The sequence below is a fragment of the Cucumis melo genome, chromosome 4 (genome assembly GCF_025177605.1).
Source record: "Cucumis melo cultivar AY chromosome 4, USDA_Cmelo_AY_1.0, whole genome shotgun sequence".
NCBI lineage: Eukaryota > Viridiplantae > Streptophyta > Magnoliopsida > Cucurbitales > Cucurbitaceae > Cucumis > Cucumis melo.
In genome coordinates this window covers 20,811,525-20,834,250 of record NC_066860.1, presented here as the reverse complement: position 1 = coordinate 20,834,250, position 22,726 = coordinate 20,811,525, and the positions used below count along the sequence as shown (strand labels likewise).

Sequence of the window (22,726 nt, the reverse complement as noted above, 5' to 3'; positions counted from 1 at the left end):
TGTTTTGGGTTGTCCTTTTCATAAAATTGTTAAAACTTTGGTGGTTGGTATCCATTTGGCATTCTGAGATTGTCGATCCTCTTCGTATATGGCTTGAAATACAAAGAGAAAGTTTAAGCAAGTCCACCATATTGAATTTTGATGGAGTTTGCTATCATCTCCTACAACTGCTGAACAGACAACGATGTAATTGAGGTTGAATTTTGTGGTTGACTTTCTTGCATAACTGCCTTCCCTATGTCAGTATCCTTGACAGTATATGTATGGCTTGATTCAGCAACATCATGACTTTCAATATGATTCTTCAGAGATGCAATCTCATAATCCCTTTCTTCAACTACCTTCATGACCATGTTCACCTTCTTTTCAAGCTCTACCATTCTATTTTTACTTGTATCCACGTCAGTTACCATAACTGACATTATATTTGGGCGAGGTGTCTCCTCACTTGAGTATTTAGAAAACGAATTGTGTTCGTCAATCACATGATTTTCTTTGATTATAATTCCACCTTTTGGTGGCTTTGATAATTGTTCCCAAATATTCTTTGCGACGCCAAAGGGTGGCATATCCTCATATGATTGAGTCTCCCTTAAGCAGCTGCGAGTATTTGGCCGCATGCTGATGTCGTTTAGAGCTTTGGAAGTATTGCCTTTAGATGTCATGATTTCTTCAAATGTTCTTCAAATGTTCTTCAAAAAGAGAAATAGATGAAAGGTAGAGACTGTCCCACTGGGCGTACAAAACTGTTCACATGAGATTTCAGAAAAAATGTGATTCATGGAATTGAACTTTGTATTGATTTATGTATGTTGTGAATATAATCTCTAGTATTTACTCATTTGATTATTTCTCTCGAATACAAATGAAACTTAGAACTTCTTGATTTTCGATCTTTAGGAAGTTATGGTTGTGAGTTTATTTGAGCTTCAATCTTTTGGAATTCAAGGAAAGTTTAATCTTCCTAGTCTTCAATCTTTAAGAAGATGATGATCTTGAGGTTGATAAGAACTTGCACGTCTTGAGAGCTTTTAGAAGTTTGAAACTTCAATTCTTCAGAGCTTCAATTCTTTCTTCAACCAAAGATCTCCAAAATAAATGAGAAGATCTCTACTAATAGAGAATTTCCATGGGCTACAGGTGGGCTTGAGCCAATTTACTTGTTGGGCTTGAGCTTGGGCTCATTTGCCTATTAAGCTTTGGCTCGGGCCCATTTGCTTGGTGATTTGAGCTTGGGCTCGGGCCCACATGTTTGGCGGGCTCGAGCCCATCATTTCTTTAGCTCAATTTTTCATTAGGGGCTTGAATTGGTTGGATATGAGAAAACTTAACTATCAAAATCCAACCAAATTATAATTATCACAATTTTGTTGTGATAACAATGACACGGTTTAAGTGGCCAAAATTTCTTGTTCAACCGAAACAATATTTATTAAGGAACAATAATTAAATTCAAGCTAGGCCAGTGAAAACTAGTTATAAAGTAGGCAATAACATATTTCACTTAAAAAAGAGAAAACTACCCGGTACATTAGAAAACATTTGAGTGCAATAAATAAAGCATAAGTGCTCTTTCAAAAATAAATAAAATCAAATCAAATTCAGTGAGTTAGGCTACATTGTTACTAATACGGTTGTAATCTTTGCAAATAATATCCAAATTAGTGGAGCATCAATAACCAATTTGGGTTTCAAATATGATAAATGAATATGTTTATTTGGTTTATTCCATCAAAATCAACAACAAAAAAGAACAATCTTAGCAAAGTTAGTAAGGTGGTTGTAACGTAACTTCAAAGTTAGAGCTTTAATTTTCCAACTCTCTATATATCGTAGGAAAAAAGTCTTGCAGTGTCGTGGCGTTCGAAGCTCTATCTACACACATCCTTTAGTGTCGTGGCGCTGCTTGGTTATATATATATAATGTTTTTTGGTGCCAGTCGAGGGCATATCTAATCCCAGCCATTTCCCTTATGTTTTCTCCATATTTTCTAAGTTCTTTTTGCTAGTTTATGTTGCCGAACTCTCCCACGTCATCTAGCATGTAGATAAAAGGCTAAGGTACTCATTCTAGCTTGAGTTTTTTAGAAAACTTCCTTTTTTTTTTCCCTTTGAACTTGTTTCTATCGTAGTTTGGTTTCAATTCTATTATTGAATCATTTGTTATATGTTCATACACATGAAGAATGTATGAGTTCTGCTTTCAATTGAATTTTTGACTTGTGACAATTTTGATAAGATTTAGTTAGAAGTAATAGGTCAGGTTAGTTTGTTATTTTATTTGATAAACATTGTTCTAATCACCTTAGGATTGCACCTAATGAATATCAATTAGAAGCATGAAAATTAGGCATTCCACTTAAGGATTCTTTGAACTTAATGCTATTGAAAAATTCAATTACGCATGCTTAATCGTGTTGAATTAGACCAATTAGAACCTTGGGATAGTTTAGTTACCTTAAGTAATTAAATTGGTTAGGTGAAAAAGTTACATAGAAGCAAGTACTAATAATTCAATTAACTCATTCTTTGAATTGAGAGAGATCGATATAACCCAAGCTAGACTCTTTTGACATAAAATTTCTATAATTTACTCCATCTCATGAATTTTAGTTTTTTGGCAACTGAATTCAATCTAAACCTCCCTCAGTTACCTTGGTTTAGAAATTACTTTGTTTGAGAGATTAGTGGGCTCCCTAAGTTTGACTAAAACTTACCACTAAGACTAGTGCTTGATGAGTATTTTGGTAATTTATTTAGCAGGAGGATACGAAGAAGACAATGAGGAAAGGGAAGAACTTCGGTGGCCTTCATAAGAAGCTGTTTGGGAATTAAGGAAAGGATGGAGGAGGCAAAACTGCATTGGCAGAGACAAGAGAGGTGAAGAGAGCGAGAAAGGTGAAAGGGTATAATACTAAGAATAAGCATAGATGTGAGATTGTTAATAATGTTTTGTAAATTTAGGATTAAAAAAAATAATATGACTGAAGCTTCAGGTTCCGTTGTAGTCTAGTTGGTTAGGATACTCGGCTCTCACCCGAGAGACCCGGGTTCAAGTCCCGGCAACGGAATTCTTTTTGTTTGATGATTGTATCGATGTGTACTTATTTTAAACTACAGCGTCATTAACATGAGATGATGCATCAAGTCAAATTGCTCACTGGACTTTACTCATTTCCATATCCTCTTGTACGGTTCATGTTTATGTTTGGCCTAACATGGTAAATAACCCTTTTCAAACTTCCATTTTACAAAATAACTAGACCTATTTACATCAGCATAAATACCAAAACTAATTTTAATTTAGCTTCATTTTCATAAATATTACAGACATTTGTCTAAATATTTTTGTTTGTCATTTCTTTCTATCTTCTTTCTTTTGCAATTTTTCTTTTCATTTCCATCGTCTTTTTCTTCTTCTTTTGTAATTTTTCTGTTATTTGGTTCGTGTACCAAATATAAAAAGATTGTGCATAGTGATGGATTTAGAAAATATATTAACAGGGAGTTAGAGTATAGAAAATAAACTACATAAGCAAGATTTGAACCTAGGTTGGAGGGGAATTATCAATTAGGGTAACCACTAAGCTAAGTATAAATATTAAAAATATTAAAAATTAAGGGTATGTTTGGGGTGGGATTTTAGGAGGAAAAGGATTAGGAAATTTGATTTGGCCCAAGGATTATGATAAATGGGGATTAGGGTTATCCTAATCCCTAAATAACCATATCTTATCATCTCTTTTACTTTCTTACAACCCTACATTACCCTACCCAAATAACCTAATCCAAATCTAAATGATCGTGTAAGAAAGAATACAAAATCTAAACGATCGTTTACCAAATATATTATGTCTGTTGGGTGCCAATTAATTACAGGACATTTTTAGTATTTTTCATTTTGGTCTTGTGGACATTTTCTGTTTTCGAAATTGTTCTAATTATTTTGTGGTTTTATTATATTTTTTAAACGACCATGGCAAAAGTATCCAAGTAGTATCTACAATTAATTTATTTAAAAAAATACCTATTTTTTAAAATCATAACAACCTAGGTTTATTGGTATTTAAAATATATTTTATTCAAAGAAAATAAAATTTAATTGAAACTCCTAAAAACCAATTCAAACTCATTAAAATGAGCTAAAAAAAACTCGAATGTGATCTAAATACTTCAAATAAACTATTGTCCTATTCTTCTGAGATTAAAACATGTTATCAATATTATATCACAACAAACAAAAACTCATATATATATATATATATATATATTATGGATTTGAGCTCAACGAGTTCACGTTGTCTCCTTAAGACAAATTTACTCAACCTAATGCTTGATTTTTGAGAGTAATTGTCTCCTAGGATAGATCATATCAACTTTCTTCTAAGAGTAGCACCTCGTCTAAAAGATCATCGAACAAAACTCTGTGGATCTAGCGAACTTCAAGATTGTGGATGGAGAGAATTCTTTTTGAAAAAAACAAGAGATCATAGACAATGATCTCATCATCAACAAAATAAAAAATGACTTTATTTATAGACTTATTCGTGGTCATTCGAAAAATCATGTCATTTTCTATAATATAGATATTAGTTCTCATGAAGTGATGCATTCACCCATGATGCATCCATTCATAAAAAAACACAAACAATAACCATTTATTCCAACAAAACACACTAATCACAAGAAACATTTCATTGCAAATTTTGATTGATTGACGGTTAATCCTTGTTGAGAGATATTAAAAAAAAAAAGAACAGCTATGATAAAAAATATGCAAAATTTTGGTTTTGCAACCATTGAAGGAGTATTTTCGGAAAATTCTTTTACAACCATATTAATTAAAAAAGCATTAAAGAATCAAAAGGTAAAGATAGAAAAAAGAGATAGTTAATTGAAAGAAATATATAAAATAATTACTTGAAAAGAAAAGGAGCAAATTTTATTTGATATTTGGAAAAAAAAATAAACATTTGATTTGGAAAAAAAAATTAGTTACACGTTAATAAGAGATTGCCATGGAGAGTTTTGTGAAAGTTTTTTGGTGTGTTAATAATAAGATATCTAAATTGGATAATCAAGCCATCTAAATTGGGCTTGATCTATGCTAAAGTGGTTAATTGTAGCAGGAGAGTTGATGCCATGAGACTCCTAAAATAAAGTGGTTAATATCAACACAATCGTCCATAAGAGGAATCACTACGTACGTACGTACGTATGTATGTATGTATGTATGTATGTATGTTGAAATGATATTGTAATACAACTAAGGAGTGGAGGTTTGAACTGGAGACCTCTTGTCCTCGGATATATATAAATGCCAGATGAGTTGAGCTCATGTTGCCTAACTGTTATATATTCTTCACTATTTGTTATGAGTTCTCCCTAAGGAACACATACATGAATATAGATACACGATACGACATGACGACACATCGATTTTTAAAATTGTAGGACACGATATGACGAGGACACATTATTTTTTAAAAAAGTTTATTTATTTTTTATTATTAAAATAATATTAAAAACTAACCCAAAATACTTTAACTTTCTTACCCACTATTAAAAATAATTTATTACAAATTTTCAATAAAAATAATTACAAATATGTTGATTATTAAGTTGCTTGTTTGTATGTCATTCGTGTTTAGTTCTTTCATGGATTTAATGTTATAGTTCATTTGATAAAAATGGCATACCTTAATTTATTTTGTTGCTTAATTCTAATGCTATATCGTGTTGTGTACCACTTTTCCTCTCTCTTGTCCAAGTGTAAGCGAAAAGAGTTTCTTGGGTAAGTCAGAGTCGCTGCGATTTTTCCCACTTGAACTTCTAGATTTCGAATAGTGGCGGTTTGGCTCTTTAAAAGGACAAAAGGACATAATTTTTATGCATGTGTTCTTGACATCATTCTTATGCATGTACTCTTTCAGAAGACCCTCCATAAAAGAATTTGAAGAGGATACGATATTCTGATGTCGTGGAGGAGGGTTATGTGGTATAGAGTTATGGTGATTTTGGTGATATCCAGATGTCTCTCTGCGTCCACTATATTGGTTATCTTGTCTGTTTTATTATTGAACATTTCCTACCCACCCAAAGCTAGGGTGATTTTTCCGTCATGGATTGTAAGTGTTTGAGAAAGGGTCAGACTTCACATAAGCTATAGACTCATTATTTTGTGAGCATGTGTTCGTGTCATGTGGACCATCACATCCTACACATTCAATATCCTCTAGCCTCTTGGCCGCTTGAACTTGATTCCCTCCTACATTAACCTGCGTTGATGTCATAGTTTGGAGAAAATTGTTCATCTTAATCGCCCAGTTACTACAACTTTCCATGTCTTGTTGTCAATAGATTTTAAAAATGCTATCATCCTTGCTTTCTAGTAGGCGTAGTTAGAGTCAACCAGAACAGGGGGTCTTGTAGTTGAACTTCCTTCGTGAACAATTTCCATATCATAAACAGACTTCGCAACTGCTATGATACCAAAAAAAAAATGAAAACTTTAACTTGATGTCTTAAGTTAACACCCGAGTTAATAACTGAGGGAACAATTGAGGAAATAAATAGTAATGATAACAATCATTTCACTAGACATTGGTAACCCAATTCAATGACAGGACATCTACATCTAGGGCATCCTTGACCAATGGTAAGAAATCATATATTGCTTTGTGATATAATTCATGATTATAGAGTAGTGATCCACAATACAAACATCATCACATATACTCAACATGTTGTACATAGTGATACTGATATACTGATATATATATATCAGAACAATGATCACTCATAATCACACGCCATAATAACAACGAGAGAAATACTTCCCCTTAATCAGAAGTCACCATGCAATAAGTCTATCAAGCTTTACTTGATCGTCTTTGATCTCTCTTAACTAAGAATCTCTTCACACATACATAGTGTAGAATTGACGATAATCAGCTTTAGAAAATACTCAATCTCAATATCCACCATGGGCAACCCTGGACAAAATAAAAGCCAAACAAACAGCAGCCCAACAGAAATAAAAAAAATAGGACCAAATCCCAATAACCAACCAAAGTGGAAATATCCCAAACTAGAATAGATAAATAATTAAATAAATAAGAGGAAGAGGGACCATAATTCTAAAAAACCTCCCATCTGAACCAGCTTCCTTTATTTGTCTAAGCAAGCACACCAGAAACCACCAACAGACAACAAACAAGCCACTGAACCAGCGCACTCTGTAGCTTATAGAGATAAAATAACAAGAAGAACCAACCAGGTAGAAAATGAGAATTGAACACAACCCTGATAGAAAACATCCAGCCAACACCATTTAAAGAAAACAATTATATATCCAAGCAACTAATTCATTAAAAAATAGAGAACAAAACTACAACCATTAACAGAAGAGTCAACATAATCCAAAATCCACATAAACAACCTCCACTAAGATCCAAAAACTACTCCCCTTGCTTGTTGGAAAAATAAAGCTACGAGTAAGAGGATGAGGATCAAAAGAACCAACACGAGAGGAAGAGACCAATGCCTGAAGATCATGCAACAGAAAATCTACAACAGAAAGACGATCCGTTAAACTATGTATTACACCACATAATGCCTGATGGAGACACTAAGATTCCGAGGTTCATCAGAAAAAAGACCCAATAACTCAAAATGTCAACTCAGTAAATAAAATATCATACCATCAGTAGACATCCACACATTAGAAGAAAAGGTCTGAGAACTACCTCGTGAAAGACGAAAACTGGAAGACAAATCAGGAACTTGAGATCCCTGAAATAGTCTGTAGCTTAAAGCCATAGTTTTAGGATTAAGGCCAACAGAATCTAATGCCGTAAGAATAGAGGAGTATTGAGACAACATAATTTCACTTAGCAACCAAGGAAAACATATTGGGATGTTGATGCCGAACGTATCAACATGGCATAAAACATGCTTATAGACAAAATCACTAGCGTCAATTGTAGATCTAATTCCAACTAAATAAATCAAGTTTGCAAGAGCAGTAGAAATTGTAGAAGCATGAGTGGAAGGATACTAGTTAGTAATAGAAATCTTATGCAGAATGACATATTTCACACTTAAGGAAACAACCGACAATTGACCATCAAAGGGCCAAGAATGCATAGTCCCACCAAACAACTCTACAACCAATTGTCAGGAGAAGGAGGCACATGAAAATAGTCATCTGGTAAGGAAACATCCAGAAAATTATTAATAAGACTACGAGAGATGGTGAAGCAATGATCACGCCCATGAACTTTTTGGTACTCATTAGCACTTGAATTATTAAAATTAGTAGGTAATTAGTTCATAAGTAATTCCCTAATTAGATAAGGGTAAAATGGACCAACCTCAATAACAGTGCGCAAAAGACCAGCCTCAGTAATAGTGCATGAGTGATGCTTGTAAAAAATCTTTAACTCATTAGCAACTCAATGTTGAATCACGTACTTCCACTTATGCACACTATCTTCTGAATGGAAAGAGACTCCATTAATTAGAAAAATTGGAACATTTGGAGAAAGTTTGCGCCGTCTAGCCTTAGTAGTAATCACCTTTTTCCCTTTGGTAGGTGGTGTACGAGGAATTTTTAGGACTAAAGAGGGAACAAAAGGTGGAACAAATGTGAGGCTCTGATCGCGTGCTACCGATGCAATAAAGGTCCTGTGATAAAAACACAATGCGAAAAAACTCATGAAAGTAATTTGCTATTCGTAAAAGGGTTATGCGATGGATGGTCTCTATGCGAAGGGGTTACACGGCAAACAATTAGGCAATTTGAGCTTTCTCACGAAGAAGCAGTGATATGAGTCTTGTGTCAGAAAGCCAACAATTGATGTGACCTTTCTGCCCAATCCAAATTTAGGATAAGAAATGAGCATATACTGTGGCATTTTGAGATTGGATCACTTCTCGCTGTCGGCAAAGATAATCATTTTGACATGGAAAAATTCACCAGAGAGACCTATAAATAGAGAAATTTTGGCCATTTTGAAGTTGCTTTTACCCTGAGGTTTCTTAGGAAAGAACTAAGGAAATATCTAAGACTTCCAAAGATTCAAAACGAGCTTGATCTCTGTGAGGATGATAAAGAAGTGTAAGGAAACTCTTAACCGAGGAGGCTAGGTAGAAGAGCTAGTTGATTGTGACTGTGAGTTGTTCTTCTTCTTATAAAAATGTTTCCAAAATGAAAAGGATTCCTAAAATGTGTTTGAAACCTTAAATGTATTTCTATTGAAACCATGAACTATATGATTTCTCTTACGCTTTCCAATTCATTTATAAGTCATATGCATTTTAAGAATTGAACTTATTATGAATTGAAATGATGTATTCTGGAGAATGCATGAGATTTGATAAAGTTTGAAATAAGATGATTTGTGTACCCTATGCAATAAAAATACCTTATACTTGATGTGTGATCTGGTAAGGGATGCCTTATCCTTGTTGTGTGATATAAGATAATATGCTCTATTTTTGCTGTGTAATCTAGAATACAATGTCCTATTCATGCTGTATGGTCTTGAATAGGATACCTCATACTTGCAGTGTGATCTGGTATGGGATGCCCTTTTCTTACTATGAGATCTGGCATTGGAAAACATTTTATATGTAATGGAATTGATGGAACTTGCTAAATGCGTTGAGATTACTCCACATAGTTGCAACGTGGCAAAAGAGTGTGCTAAACGCTTGAGTTGAGGAAAGAGTACAAAGATGTAATTAAACATACAAAATGATTACGTGAGATGATTATGTCATACATTATAAACAAGCTATGCGATATGAATTACGATAAAAGAATTGAAAAGAAATGATCTCCATGAGTTATGATGAAAGATTTTAACAAGGAGATAATTTCAAAATGATTTATAGAAATGGTCGATGATATTATATTGTGAATCACCTAGAAAATGAGATTTGGTTTGATTTAAACTCAATGTTTTATTGATGATACTGTATATTATTTATACCATATGATTTGACAAAATGGATTTGAAGCGTTAAGGCAAACTTGAATTATTAAGGCAATTGATAAAAGATCCCAATCATTAGACGTTTTCGTCTAACCTTTCAAATGCTTTATTTTATTCTCCCTCCCCTCCCCCCCCTCCCCCCCCCCAAGATAGCGAAGGACATCCAGTGTTGGACTTGCAGCCTTGATGCCTACCGTGTTTCCTTAACCACATCATTTTGGTAGTGGCCACTGTCAACTTGCATAACATGTAGTACCTAGGCGTGAGAAATACAAGTGTTTTTTGGGTCATGATTTGTAGTTTTGTGATGAATGTTGAAAAACCACTAGTAGAAAAATGGCCTATAATGACAGTTAAATGTTGTCATTAAAGGTTTTCATGACAGTTTTTTGCAGTCATTGATGTGGGAGTCATGAAAAGTATCTTATGACAGTTGTAAAAAACTGTCACGAAATGCGGTTTTCATGACATATAATAAATGTCACGAATGAAATATTTTATGATAGATTATAACTGTCATTATTTAGTTACGATGATAGTTAATAACTATCACAGTTTACATTTTATGACAGGTTGTAACTGTCATTATTTATTTTCGATGATAGTTAATAACTATCATTGTTTATATTTTATGATGAAGGATAACTGTCATAATTTACATTTTATGACGGAGGATAATTGTCATTGTTAATATTATATGACTGATATTAAATGTCATTATTTATGATTTATGACACTTTAACATTCATTATTTAACTTACCATGACTTTAATTAAATGTCAATAAAACTTTTTCAATGACAACTTTATTTTTCAATTTAAATGTCGTATTTGTGTTTTTAGTCACTGTTTTCAACAGCCCTCTTTCTTATTGAATCCTGTATTTCTTGTCGCCCTGCCATTACACATACCATTACAGACCAATACAATCACATATAGAAAAACGGTGAACGCTTTAATAGAAAGAAACACACTTTGTAATATTGCTTTAATTGTTGGTACAAATGTATTTTGGTATGAACAAACTATTTAAATAACTACATTTGAACAAAAAAAATTCCTACCAAACCTATAAAAAAGTCTATACATCAATGAATTGGCGTACATATGGCTTCATTGCTCCAATGGATTGTGGCAAAACCTAATAAGATAAGAAAAGGAAAAAAAATGATTGAACAAGACAACACATTCACCCACGTAAACACATCACATTCACTTCATGATGAACAACACACTTCAACAACATAGAGCACATACACACTTCAAGAATAATAACTTCTAAGCTTAACTAAATTCATCCCCAAAACTAAGCTAAATTATATACACACTTGAACAACACTTCATGATCAACAAAACACTTTAACACTTCATAATCAATAACACACTTGAACAACACTTTTTTATCAACAACACTTTTCAATAACACTTCATGATCAACAACACACTTCAACAACATTTTTTTATCAACACACTTCAACAACACTTCATGATCAACAACACACATCAACATAGAGCACATACTTAGCTAAATTACATACACACTTCAACAACATTTTTTTATCAACACTTTTCAAGAACACTTCAAATTCAATAACACACTTCAACAACATTTTTTTATCAACAACACACATCAACAACACACTTCAACAACATAGAGCACATACTTAGCTAAATTACATACACACTTGAAGAATAATAACTTCTAAGCTTAGCTAAATTCGGCCCACAAACTAAGCTAAATTACATACACACTTCAACAACACTTCATGATCAACAACATACTTAGCTAAATTACATACACACTTCAACAACACATAAGCGCAAACACCAAATTCAGCCCGCAAACTTACCTAAATTACATACACAGTTCAAGAACACATAATCACAAACACCAAATTCAGCCCACATACTTAACAAAACTCAAAGCCAAAACACCTACAAGCATATCAATGGCTAAAAGTAAAAAAATTGATCGAATGATGCACTAGCACAAAGTACAAAAGGAGAGAAAACCAACCTTTTGAATGAAAATGGATTATGAAGTGCTGGGATTTGAAGTAGAAGGTTGAGAACAACTTTTAGCGCCTGGCAAGTAAACTAGAGCGTCTCATCTTAGCAAAAAGTGTATTCAAGTTACAGATACTAAATCAGTGGAGATTTTAATCAACAACATATGCAAGTATATAATTTGATGAACTTCAAAAACTGCATTTTCCAAAAGATATCGAAAAGGTTAGTACTTCTTCCTTGACTAAAAACCAATTTGAACCTAAACATAACATGATTATATGAACATAGTTACATATCAAACCATTTTAGAATGTTACATACAATTAAAGAATACAAGAGTGATGGAAGCTTACACATTGTCTCTACAAATTTAACTCCAAGTCCGATCGTGATAATCTTTCGGTGCCAAAGGACACCTAAAAAAATACATAATGTAAAGAAGGGAAGCTATACTTTCGACCCATGAAGAGTGAAAAGTGGACAAAGAGATTACCCTAAAGGCATTTAAAACCAAAATGTTTTCAGTAGTGTAGGAACCTTAAAAAGTTCTTGACAAATAATGCACAAAGAATAAGTCCAAATCACATACCTTAACTATAGAAGATGTGCTAAAAATAATAATTTTACATGCCTAGACCATTATTGCAGGGCCTCCATTATTGTAAAGAAGGGGAGCTACTTTCAGAAGAATAATCTCCCACCATCTTTCAACATATAATCAGTGATACCAAATATTAAGAAAAAAAGTATACCTGGAACTTGTTGGGTAGACAAACAATTCAAGAGGAAATAATAGGTCAAAACATATGCACCAAGCAAATCTAAAACATAAGATACTTCTTTCACAAGTTAAAAACTCAGGTAGACTTCAATCTCACACTTCTTAATAAAAGAAAGTTGGATCACATAAGAAACGATTACATAATAAAAGAATTTGTTTGCAGAAGTAGACAGTGTACAAGATAAGAGTGTCAACATGGGTACATATTATACTTTCCATCTCAAAATAAAAAAATAGAAACATATGAATATCATGGAATGTATATGAGGTAACCATTTCTATAAACGACTCTTGTTTTATTGTTGAAGTTATAGACAAATGTGAAAGAAAATATGTTATTACAAAAAGAACAAAATTGTGACTACAAAATTATACAATTGGAAGACAAATTCATTAATGAACTAGACAAAGTTAATAATAGGGTGGTAGAAGGACAAACCATGCATTTTAACTCAACAAGAAGGACAAATCCGATGGAGATACACCTAACCATTTTCCAATCAAAAACTCGTTTGAAATTGCTTAAATTGCTTTTTATCCATGCACGTACGTCGTCGTACATATATTCATGGTTTTTTTTTCATTTTACTCATGGGTTAATTGTTTTTGTTTGCTAGGGTGATGCAAAGTAGACAATACTCTCAAAAGTACCGACTCAAACAACTTCATTATATTACACAACTTGAATCAGAACTCAAAGAAAAATTAATATAAGAATATAAAAAAAATAGATGACTCTTATGCAAACTTAACACCAAAAATATGGTTTTGAGTACTAGAGATCTAGTAGGTCAGAGAAATGACGTGATTATATTAGTGACTACTAAAGTCTATGATACCCAAATCTGCAACAAGAATCTGGGCATCTTCTATTTGAGTAATCAATACTTGAACTCCTCTTTAGAAATTAGTGGAAATGAGGTTAGGTGAAAGCTTACAAACATACTTTAAGAATTAGTGGATCCGCTCACATATAGTTATCAAAAAAATAAGAGAGAACACGTGGGACGGTTGCTCACGTAGCTATCAAAATAGTTTAATTTCTTAATGCAGTTTAGATGATAGCAGAAATACCTGTTATACTCAGTAGCACACCTCTGAGAGACACCCAACCATCCATCCCTCGCCTTCTAAAATAGCAAACAATATACACAAGTGAAAAAGGCTCTTATAATGGTTTTATCATATTTCCAAAACATCTTTATAAAGAATTATAGTATTTATTATTGGGTAAATGAAAGGCTACTCAACCAAAAAGAATAAAAAGTTTAAGTAATAAACTCGGAAAGCACACTAAATGCCATTCTAAACAAAAGATAAAGAATATAGAATATAGTACCTGTGCCAAACCTCCCCAATGCAAAAGCTGACATTTCTCGAAGTTGTACATCAGGTGACTAAAGCAGCTCAATTAAGGGTCAAACAACACCTCTTTGTACAATATTAATATGCAAATTTTTTATTCATTCAGTAAGAAAATCAAGTAAAAGGAGGAGGATGAGAAATAAAAATTGAAGGGTGAAAGACATTCTTTGTAATAAAACAAATATTTAATGAAGTAATGGTATATACACACAACAACACTCTTATAAAGTGAATAATTTACCCTTCTGTTTTCCAATAAATCAAATTTAATAGGTATACAGATTCTCAACTCTCCATTTCAAAATTGTTGCTATAAAATAATAAATCATCAAGTTTATTCACCTTACAATCCAAATCAGTTGCCGCAAATTGTCCAAGTAATAATGTTGCCTCCCTTTGCCTCTCAGAGCAACAAGAACTAACACAAAAGAGTAAACATGATTTAGACTACTGGAGATCAACTTTGTCTTCACAGCATAACTAGTTATGATTGACAGAGCTACGATAGACTAGAGGAAAATTGAGATGATGGGCATGAGATATGGGTTGAAGCAGTAATATACAAAACAAGATTCCTGAAATTACAAGTAGTGAAGCAGTAACAAACAAAAGTTCTGAAGATTGGCATACCTGAGTAATTCAATAACAGGTTGCAAAGCTCCTGCGATAAGAACTTCTCTCTTTATATTGGGGGATGAGTGCACAATTCATATTTTATAGAATGCAAACCAAATATCGCTCCATTAAAAAGTACTAAATATTCCAGTTTGTGACTTGAGAAAATCTTACTGCTTCATAATGTATAGCAACATCCTCAGAATGAAGCATCAAAATCAGTGTGGGGAGAGCATTGCACTCAACAATCTGCCAGTTAGCGAAGATAACAAATGATTTACATGTTAAACCTAAAGTTAAACATCCAATTTGAAGTAAAATGCCAATTACCTGGTTTTTATTCTCATCATTCTTAAAGGCCAATGTTCATAATGCCCCAGCAGTAGTCTTTCAACCTTGGTGTCAGTAAAATTCAAGCAACTCAACAAGCGGAGGAATATTCCCACCTTCCATCCTAAATATTTAAATCCTCATTGAGAACAGGCTTCAATGAAACTTATAAAACTTAAAAGTGAATCAACTAAACATACCTAACTCGCGTTTTGATGAAAATGTTCTCATGCGCAAGATTTGTAATGGCATCTGCAGTTCTACGAATAACACTGTTTACAGTTCAAGAAGAACCCAAAAACCAACATAAGAAGTCGACAAGAAGTTCAAAGGGTTTAAAAAAACTTACAGATACAATACCGTGAGTATGAGAACCAGCGAGGTAGAGCTTGAATTGACAAGGGAGAGAGGTTCATAGGGAGAAGAGGAAGGAGCACAAAATTTGGGATGCTGCAGTGCTGTTGTGCCCTAGCGGAGGAAGAAGAAGAGGAAGAAGATGGTGAGGGAGCCGTCGATGAGAGAATAAGAGTGGACACCGCTGTGGGCATGGGGAAGATTGGGGTTAGGATTTTTAAGATTGCCCAGCCGTCGTCGATTGAAGAAGGAAAGAGTTTTTGGAGCCTTTCGTGGAGATGAAGAGAGAAAGGAGATAAAAAAATATATAATTAACAATTAAATTATTTTATTATTTATATTCAATGACAGTTAAAATTTGTCATAGATTTATGACAGTTAAAAATTGTCATAAATTTTTCAAATCCGAAAAATTCCGCCTTTTCACGCCAAAAACGCGCATTTTGACCTTTTATGACAATTTTTTCTTTCCTCCTTTTAATTTTGGATGCAATGAACTGTCATAGTAGATACCTTTTCTTGTAGTGAACGTACTAAATGTGGTTGTATTCGTAGTATCAATGAAATTTCTACAATTCATCCATCCACATTTTGCGTAAAATTTCCTTGTGATTACCTTTTAATTCTGCTTAATAGGCGTTCGATGCGTTACTTCATGGAGAATCTCACCTAGAATGTCTAGGTGGTCTCATTCCCATTCCATCGCATAGAGTGAACTAGAGCAGGGCGTGACAACAAATGATGAGACAAGTTGAGAAGTTGTACGAGGATTAGATGTAGCACGAGAAACAACAGGATGAATATCAAACTAATCAATAGAACAAAAAATAGAAGGATAAGCAGCTGGATCAATAGGGAGATCAATGGAAGTAGCACCAACAGGATCAGAGGTAAAAGTAGGCACATAAGAGGCAGAAAAGGAATGTAAGTAGAATTATCAATAGGATCAGGAACAGAAGCAACAAAAGAAGTATCAAGAACTACAGATTCAACAAATGAACCAGAGGCCATCAAAAGCAAAATCATTAGTACTAGAATCAACCGAAGAGTCAAGATGAGCAGACTCAACATTTGAATAACATGAAGGAGAGAAAGAATCACCAGGAGCATCAGACATAAGAGTCGTAAGAGGAGCAATAGGAGCAACAGAAGCAGCAACATCGGATGTAGGAGGAACCCAATCAGATTGAGAAACAAACAGATGTCGTAATAACTTAGGCAAAAAATATAACATGATCATCATCATTAGAGGAATCAGAGACAGACTCAATGGGAACCCTATTTTGAGCAAGAACCCTAGTAGAACTCATGGTAGGAGGTTGGAACGAACTAGAAAGCTTGTGAGATAAGACAAATGTTGAAGCAGCAGAAACATGGGGAGGCTTGATAACACTAGAAATAGATCGCTCTTATGAGAACTAGAAGTAGAAAGAGCCACAAAGGCACCAACAAACGAACCAACATAATCATGCAACAAACCAGATGACTATGAAGCTTGTCGAAAAGCAACCTGACTACAATGATGCATCAATGGACTTTGAACCAAAACCATCTTGAACCTTTTAGGTTTTGGAGGAATAACAGGTTCAGAGTTGGAGTGGGAAGAAGTTGACATTACAACAGGTGAAACAGAAGCAACAAATCGATAATGCCCTTAGTGAGTGGAAACCATTTTGACAAATGAAGACACTACAAGTCACCAAAGTGCAACAATTGAAGTGACGGACATGACTGGTAATCAATGGAAGTAAACACAACCCAAGGGAGAAGAAGAGTCTTGCGAAAATGAAAAATCAAAGAAAGCAAATTTAAATATCTACCTTGTGGGTCGAATAATTGAAAGAGGCCCAAAAATAATAACCCCATAGAAAAGCCTAAAAAAAACCCACAAAGAAACTTTAATTGCTATGGATGTATTTACAAACAACAAGCCCAGTCCGTAAATCTTAAAAGATAGTGGTGTCCAAGGGTTTAATGATAATATTATCAAACTGAACAAGATTTCAAACATGGTTTAAAACAATCACTTCTGTTTTAACCAATTCTCGTATAAAGTGATAGAGAATAACAATGTGTTTAATACGATTACACTGAATAGGATTCTTGGATATGCTGATCGCATTCATGTTATCACAATATAGCACCATAGAATTTTGAGAAATCTCATATTAAAAAAGCATCTATTTCATCCACACCAGTTGAGTACAACTACTACTAGCTGCAATATATTCTACCTCTACTATAGAGAGAGATACACAATTATGTTGCTTGTTGAACCAAGCAATCAAGTTATTCCCTAGAAAAAAAACCACCTGAAGTACTCCTGCAGTCTTCAAAACACCCTGCCTAATCTGCTTTACAGTACCAACAAGCATCGAGGTAGTATCAAAAGAGTACCATAGACCATACTCCATGGTAACGAGTGTTGGGCTTTATGTCCTAAGACTTGTAGATAGTAAATATAATCAATTGACCGTTATTAATAAAGTGTTTTATTATTATAGTTTCAATAAATGTTATTGATTATATTATTAGTTTTGTCTTAATAACCTAAATCCAGTAAACTAACATCCTAAGTTGTTTGATGAATCTTAAACAGTATGTAGAGACATACGGGGATCAATGCTTAAGATCAGCTTAAAGGGTCTATACTATAGGGTTAAGATTAGGTACCTTATCCTGTTAACACTATGGATACAGCTCATTTTGTATTTGATACAAACACATTGATCCAATGCGTTTATGTATGCGACATGCGAGTGAGGGTATCCTATGCAATGAGTTTGCATAAGACTGGATCACAAAATAATAATCACTAGATGTAACTCCGTTAACTAGTTGGATTTCTATTTCATTAGGATGACCTCGGTGACTTAGTCTTAATCCTGAGTGTATTATGAACTCCTGTTTGCGAGGGATTGTCCTTTGATTTGTAAGGGTGAGAGTGGCCAGATTACCGACTCAATATGCTTATCATTTTGGAAACAAGATCGAGTGGGAAGCTAGGAACATAATCACACAAGATGGAATTCACTCATTCCCACCTTTAGCGTAAGTAGATAAGTGTTCTCGTAAATGGTGTCTCTGAGACTTGAACAAAGGGTCCTACCCTCTCTATGGTACAAGAGAGGTTTCTGTTTAGTGGTTGGATCATAAACAGGTTGTTTATTAGAGGAGTACTGGTATTTAAGGACTAGAAGTAACCCAGGGGTAAAACGGTAATTTGACCCAGCTGGTGTTATGAACACTTGTGAAGGACTAACTTACTGGTATTGGTCTATATCCGTGGACACATAAATATATCTACAATGAGAAGAGTTCAGTTGTGAGTCTTTAGTGGAGTATATACACAGTTAACAAATATAGATTAATGTGGTTAATGAGTTTAGTTAATTAATCTCATATCGTTGTAGCTTCTGATCTGTAGGTCCATTAGGTCCTCTTCCTAGCTCATAAAGAGTATTGAGATTTATTTATATTGGTTGTAATTTAAAATGTTCAAATTTACTTTGGAAATTAATATAATGTATATTGATACATTATAATATAAAGTTTATATTTTAATTAGATTTTATTATATAAATTCAATTTTGGATATGATTCAAAATTAAATTACGATAGAATAAAATATTTGAATGAGTTCAAATATTAGTTTAATGTGAATTAGATTCATATTAAAACTATAGGTTAAAATTTAATGTGTATTTGATATATATTAAAACTATAGGTTATGAGAGAAATTTATATTTGAATATGATTCAAATTTTGGATTAAATTAAATATAAGATATTTAATTTAGAAATTAATTAATTTGAGAATTAATTAATAGTTTAGTTTAATTTGATTAATTAAATTAATTAAATTAAACTATAGGTTATGCGAGAGATATTCATTTAAATATGATTTAAATGAAATATTAATTAAATATTATTCAATTAATTATTAATTTAATTTAATTTAATTAATTATTTTAATATATATTAATTTAATATTTATTTATTAAATTAATAGGAACGTGGGTGTTTTTCCCACGTTTTCATATATTCTCTCAACTTCCCACTTCTTCCGTCTGAAGAAGATGGAATTTTTGCGTAACAAAAGTTTTGAGGGGTGAGTTTTATGAAGACTGAGACACTCCCATTCTCTCTGAAAAATTTTTCTCTGTAAAGAAAAATTCCTTCAATCCAATTTGGTTCCCATAAACAATCTCATTCAAAGAATAGAAAGGTTTCCAAGTGGTGGTGCCCCAAGTTGGTGTTTAGTAGATTTAGAGTCGTCAACAAAAGTAAGTTCTTCTTCTCTGTATTTTCTTCAAAGCATGTTTAACCATAAAAAGTTAGTTTTGTAATTTTTGCCAATGTATTGGTATTTTTTAAGGTTTCAATTAAAATTGGGTCTCAATAATTCTTCCGTTATAAAGGGCTTTTTATCCCTTCACCAAGAATGTATTTTAGAATTCTTTTAGCATAGTGAGGATGAAAAGCACAAGGATCTGATTGATAATGAGCACAAACTCAAACTACAAAGGTAATATCAGATCTACTAGCAGTTAAGTATAAAAGACTTCCAATAATACTGCAATACATACTCTCATCAACTTTTTCTCTAGAATCATCTTCTGATATTTTGGTATGGGAAGCAGCAGACATCCTTTTAGGTTTAGACTTATCAAGACAAAACTTCTTGACCATGCTTTTAACGTACTTCTCTTGAGATAGAAAATTCCCATTATGACACTGTCAATTTTGGAAACCCAAAAAGAAAGTCAGCTCACCTACCATGCTTATTTTGAATTTGGATTGCATTTGACCAACAAACCTCGTCACAAGAGCTTTAGGCGATCCATCAAATATGATACATCAACATACAATTGTGCAACAAAAAATTCTTGTCCCGAATGTTTGATAAACATATTCCTGTCAACTCTTCCTCTACAACAACCTTGTTGAGAAATAAACTCAGCTAAGCGCTCTTACGAAGCCCAAGGAGCTTGCTTAAGCCCACACAATGTTTTGTGCTGTTTATACACATGATCTGGATTTAAGGGATCCACAAAACCTTTTCGTTGAGCAACATGCAGTTCTTCATTGAGAAAACAATTTAAGAACACATTTTTAACTCCATTTGATACAACTTAACTTTGCGAATAAAACCTAAACCAAGTAGCAATCGAATGGCCTCAAGACATGCAACTGGGACAAATGTTTCACAAAAATCCACACCTTCAATTTGAGCATATCCTTGTGCAACAAGGCAAGCCTTGTTCTTGGTGACAAATCTTTACTCATCAATTTTATTTCAAAATACCCACTATGTTTTACTAATATTAGCTCGAGCCGATTTTGGAACCAACTCTCAGACTTGGTTATGTTCAAATTAAAGTAACTCCTCTTGCATAGCAACAATCCACTATTCATCCTTCAAAGCTTTCTTAATATTGGTAGGTCCAATAGGGGACATATAACAAACATTCATAATCATTTTAGCATAATCACGACGTTTCTTTTTACAAGCTGTAATTCCATTGTATATCTCTTATATAACACAGTTGGATGAATGATTATTGATAATGTGAGCTGACGGAGAAATTGCTTTGACAACTGATGAAACAGTTAAATTAATGTCTATGGAGTCATCCCCAGAGTCAATAACTGGCGGATCGACAACGGGAGCACTGTTTGGCTCATTGACAGTTAAGGACACTACGGAGTTAGTCCTCCTACTATTGACTGGAGTAGAATTATTTGAACTACATTTACCATTAGGAGATGAACTCATAGGGAAGAAAACATGATCATTATCTCTATGCTTTACCGATCATTCAATTGTGTCATTATTGACAACGTTTATAGACTCCATAATAGTTCTGTTGCGTTTATTAAACACTTTGAAAGCTCTGCTATTTGTAAAGTAACCAAGAAACATCCTTTCATCTGACTTAGAGTCCTATTTACGATGAAACTCCCTATCTTTCCTAGAATATAATAAGTACTATCGAAAACATGAAAATACCTTATATTTAGCATACATCCGTTCCACAATTGATAGTTGGTGAATGACATACCGGGATGAAGAGAAATATGATTACTGTGAATGTGGTAGACACTATTCAAAACTTCTGTCCAAAAGTATAAAGGAAGAGACTTGTCATACAGCATTACAAGAGCCATTTCCTGCAACGTTATGTTTTTGCGCTCATCAACCTCACTCTTTTCAGGGGTTAAAGGAGCTGGAAATTCATGAAAAATGCCTTCATTTAACAAAAGTCATCAAAGACGGCATTTTCAAATTCTAGCTTCGAAATACTCAAATTCTCGAGACATGAATTGTAACTTGTCACGAACTTTTGTCTAAAAGACTCTATTGTTGAAGCTGCTTCTTTACTTTTTCTGATTGTGATGTGATTTCAATAACCATAATATTCATATTTGCATTTTGATGTCATTTCTCTTTACCCTGGTAAAGTTTTATCTTTTATTGATCTTTCCCGAAGTGGTAAGCTTATTACATTCATCTTTTTCTATAATCCTTCATCATTGTTCTTCTTATATTATAGCTATACTATACGTATATCTGTAAATATACTATTTTTTGAGTTTTGCATTTCAACCTTAATATTGAAGCTTCAGCTACCACATTCCCCTTCGCAATTGAGTTTTAAATTTTATATCATAATTAAAGTCTAAACTTTACCTTGTTCTTGTTTTTTTTTTCAACCATTTTTTTTCCATTTTTGAGTGAGGTTCAATCCTAATCTTGAAGCTTCATTTATCCGGTGCTTCTAAAGTTCAAGGCACGATAAAGCTCATCAGTCATAGGCAAAAAAAAAAAAAAAAAAAAAAGAAGTAAAAGCGCAGATTGTTGTTTGTGAGGCTGACCATATAATACTATATAAAGAAAAGAAATCATAGTTGTCATGGACATGAAAGCAAGCCTCTAAACATAAGGAATTTTGCTTTCAAGCTTAGTAAATTTGACTATTTTAGTTAATAAAGAAGGAAAAGTCGTAGTTATTTTACTAGTTTTCGAAAATAATTAAAGAGTCTAAGGGCTAAGGCTTTGAGCCTTGGGGCTTCACAAAAGGTGTGCACCTTATTTTTTTAAAACATAGCATCTACCACATGCTCTCTTAACAAAGCTCAATAAGGATCATAGGTATAATACAAAACTCGGGGTGTAAAATATGGGTTGGGTTGGGTTGGGAAATTAATTCGGGTTATTTAGGTTGCCAACCCAACCAACCTGTTTACACCCCTAACCAAAGAAACTAA

General features: G+C 33.4%; 1 long non-coding RNA gene and 1 other non-coding gene across 7 annotated transcripts; one reads left to right on the top strand and one right to left on the bottom strand.

Moving 5' to 3' along the window:
- Window positions 1–2,998: 2,998 nt before the first annotated feature.
- Window positions 2,999–3,071, top strand: TRNAE-CUC (transfer RNA glutamic acid (anticodon CUC)). Its single transcript has one exon. It is a non-coding gene; the product is annotated as a tRNA-Glu (tRNA).
- A 7,865-nt stretch (window positions 3,072–10,936) lies between these two features.
- LOC103503176 (uncharacterized) lies at window positions 10,937–15,723 on the bottom strand. 6 transcript variants are annotated; one of them, XR_007820250.1, is made up of 11 exons: window positions 15,451–15,723; window positions 15,302–15,373; window positions 15,102–15,225; window positions 14,946–15,020; window positions 14,787–14,817; window positions 14,499–14,574; window positions 14,131–14,222; window positions 13,866–13,921; window positions 12,364–12,426; window positions 12,018–12,097; window positions 10,937–11,141 (listed from the first exon to the last, which is right to left on the bottom strand). It is a non-coding gene; the product is annotated as an uncharacterized LOC103503176 (long non-coding RNA). The 6 variants fall into 6 exon arrangements; XR_007820246.1 differs by having other exon boundaries at window positions 14,131–14,574; window positions 15,302–15,361; XR_007820251.1 differs by having other exon boundaries at window positions 14,131–14,574; window positions 15,302–15,353.
- Window positions 15,724–22,726: the final 7,003 nt, after the last annotated feature.